Consider the following 3,652-nt stretch of genomic DNA (forward strand, 5'->3'; position numbering starts at 1 on the left):
GGGGGGGGCGGCGATACATTACCGGAGGGTTTCAGGAGTCAGCTGAGAAGAGAGGGATGGGGTAGTAGATAGGGAAAAGCACAGCAGAGATCGACCGGGGGGACGCAATGGCTTTGAGGGCATTGGGTGAGGGAGGTGCGGGGGTGAGGCTTGGGTAGGTTGAGTGGGGGATGGAAGATGGAGTTGGGGGCGGTAAGATGATATTCTGCTGACAATGGAAGCAGTGGCACCTCTGAGCACTAGGGGGCTGTCTTTCCCTGTCTTTGGGTTGAGGTCTTGTCAAAGTGGAAGCATGTTTACAAGTTGGCATTTCTATCCACATCACGCACGGTGTTTGTAAATTGCCCTCTCGGTGTTTGCCAACCGATGTCCCCCCACTCCCCTTCGAGCACCTCCCACTCCTCCCCGCCTCAGGGTGAGGGTCCAAGTTGTTGTATTTTCAACATCAAGGCAGCTCCATTCAACTAGCCACCCGAGCATCCTCCCTCCCCGTTGGAAATCTGGAGTGAACCCAGAGGGTGCCAGAGAGCAACTCCTCCAGGTCTGGCAGTGTCTGTGGGAAGTGAGAAGCCGAGTTCATGTCCAGTGTGACTGCAGGTGGTGGGACGTGCTGATATTTAGCGTAAAAAGGATTTTTTTTTTTCCCAGCCCCCTTCAGTCCTGAGGATACATGTCAGACTTGACATCGAGGCGAAAGTGAGGACTGCAGATACTGGAGATCAGAGTCGAGAGAGTGGTGCTGGAAAAGCACAGCAGCTCAGGCAGCATCCGAGGAGCAGGAAAATCGATGTTACAGACAAAAGTCCTTTATCAGAAATGGTCCTGATGAAGGGCTTTTGCCTGAAACATCGATTCTCCTGCTCCTCGGATGCTGCCTGAGCTGCTGTGCTTTTCCAGCACCACTCTCTCGACTCAGACTTGACATCAGCATGACCCCTGTTCCTTTGTGCACTTATTTTGTTTTTACTGCCATGTATCTCTGTCAGTCACTATGACCGTGCTCTGTGGGAGCAAGTTCCACATTTCCACCTCTCCCACCGCCTGCTATTGACAGTGTGTCTCCTGGACTGCCTGGTGGTGCTATCACTGATAGTCAGAGAGATGTACAGCACGGAAACAGACCCTTCGGTCCAACCCGTCCATGCCAACCAGATATCCCAAACTAATCTAGTCCCACCTGCCAGCACCCGGCCCATATCCCTCCAAACCCTTCCTATTCATATACCCATCCAAATACCTTTTAAATGTTGCAATTGTACCAGCCTCCACCACATCCTCTGGCAGCTTATTCCATACACTCACCACCCTCTGTGTGAAGGAATTGCCCCTTAGGTCTCTTTTATATCTTTCCCCTCTCACCCTAAACCTATCAACTCTAGGTGTTAACTCCCTCACCCCAGGGAACAGACCTTGTCTATTTATCCTATCCATGCCTCTCATGACTTTGTAAACCTCTATAAGGTCACCCCTCAGCCTCCGACGCTCCAGGGAAAACAGCCCCAGCCTGTTCAGCCTCTCCCTGTAGCTCAGATCCTCCAACCCTGGCAACATCCTTGTAAGTCTTTTCTGAACCCTTTCAAGTTTCACAACATCTTTCCGATAGGAAGGAGACCAGAATTGCATGCAATATTCCAACAGTAGCCTAACCAATGTCCTGTACAGTCGCAACATGACCTCCCAACTCCTGTACTCAGTACTCTGACCAATAAAGGAAAGCAAACCAAACGCCGCCTTCACTATCCTATCTACCTGCAACTTTCAAGGAGCTATGAACCTGCACTCCAAGGTCTCTATGTTCAGCAGCACTCCCTCGGACCTTGCCATTAAGTGTATAAGTCCTGCTAAGATTTGCTTTCCCAAAATGTAGCACCTTGTGTTTATCTGAATTAAACTCCATCTGCCACTTCTCAGCCCATTGGCCCATCTGGACCAGATCCTGTTGTAATCTGAGGTAACCCTCTTCGCTGTCCACTACACCTCCAATTTTGGTGTCGTCTGCAAACTCACTAACTGTACCTCTTATGCTCACATCCAAATCATTTATGTAAATGACAAAAGGTAGAGGACCCAGCACCTCGCTGCTGATGTCACTGTGTGATGCAGAGATTGGCTTGGCTCTCAGACCTCAGTGAGATGATCCAAAATCAGGCCCCTCCTCTGGGCGAAGCAGTGTGACCTCCGAACCCCATTGCATGTCGTGGGTGGCGCGGTGGCTCAGTGGTTAACACTGCTGCCTCACAGTGCCAGGGTCCTGGGTTCAATTCCAGCCTCGGGTGACAGTCTGTGTGGAGTTTGCACATTCTCCCCGTGTCTGCGTGGGTTTCCTCCGGGTGCTCCGGTTTCCTCCTAAAATTCCCTTCAGTGGATTGGCCATGAGAAATTGCCCATAGTGTTCAAGGATGTGTAGGTTAGGTACATTAGGGGAAATGTACAGTAATAGGGATAGGGGAAGGAGTCTGGATGGGTTACTCTTCAGAGGGCCAGTGTGGACTTGTTGGGCCGAAGGGCCTGTTTCCACACTGTAGGGATTGTATGATTTGAGACGAGCTGAGAAAGGGAAGACTCCGAATTGGAAGGATCAGCTGGTCTGAGGCCACCTCGATGTGTAGCAGAAACAAAAATAGAAATTGCTGGAAAAGCTCAGCAGGCCTAGAAGCAGTGGTGCAGAGAAATCAGAGCTAACGTTTCAGATCCTCAGAACTGATGGTAGCTGGGAAAATATCGGTTTATATGGGGGGATGGGGGGGTTAAACGATAGGTGGAAACAGAACCCAAAGAGAGGGAAGACCAGTTAGACAGATAAAAGGAGTTGGTTAAGATTTGGTTGGAGGGTAAATAGTTGTTAATGGGGACTGTTAATGGCTAACAGTGGGTAGTGTGTAATGGCAGACTATGTGATAACAAGAGAGAAAGTGAGGACTGCAGATGCTGGAGATCAGAGCTGAATTTGTCCTGGTTGGGTCCAAATTTTGTTGGTCTGAACGTAGTCCAGAGTCCGTGCGCGATCACCTTTTATCTTAGCCGGCTTGGCACACCTCCTCATTCCTGAAGAAGGGCTTATGCCCGGAACGTCGATTCTCCTGCTCCTTGGATGCTGCCTGACCTGCTGCGCTTTTCCAGCAACACATTTGCAGTACCTGATAACAAGGCCTGGTGTGTGGGATCAGGGGCTAGGAACATTGGGGAGTTCAAGCCCTCAAATTATTAAACTCAATATTGAGTCCGGAGGATTGATGTGCAGCAGGTCTGCTTCTTAAGCAAGGAGGTAGTAGACATCCATGGATTTTGCCGCTTACAAGTTAAATTAACTGAAGTGTCTTATCCTTCATGGAATGAGAAACTGGGTGGTGGATACCGTGGTATTGAAAGATCTGACAGATGTTCACTTACAGTTGGCGGTCATTATATTCTCAGGACCCACCAGTGCCTGGCTTTGTGCGTCTAGTAGAGTTTAAAAATGTGTTGCTGGAAAAGCGCAGCAGGTCAGGCAGCATCCAAGGAGAAGGAGAATCGACGTTTCGGGCATGAGCCCTTCTTCAGGAATGAGGAGGGTGTGCCAAGCAGGCTAAGATAAAAGGTAGGGAGGAGGGACTTGGGGGAGGGGTGTTCGGAATGCGATAGGTGGAAGGAGGTTAAGGTGAGGGTGATAGGC

The 3,652-nt window shown here is 50.0% G+C and overlaps 1 protein-coding gene across 1 annotated transcript in view; it reads left to right on the top strand.

The window, feature by feature from the left end:
• The window catches only part of LOC122552381 (transitional endoplasmic reticulum ATPase-like), a 28,746-nt gene that overhangs the window by 18,068 nt on the left and 7,026 nt on the right, over positions 1-3,652 (top strand). The window lies entirely within an intron of this gene.

The sequence above is a fragment of the Chiloscyllium plagiosum genome, chromosome 8, assembly GCF_004010195.1.
Source record: "Chiloscyllium plagiosum isolate BGI_BamShark_2017 chromosome 8, ASM401019v2, whole genome shotgun sequence".
NCBI lineage: Eukaryota > Metazoa > Chordata > Chondrichthyes > Orectolobiformes > Hemiscylliidae > Chiloscyllium > Chiloscyllium plagiosum.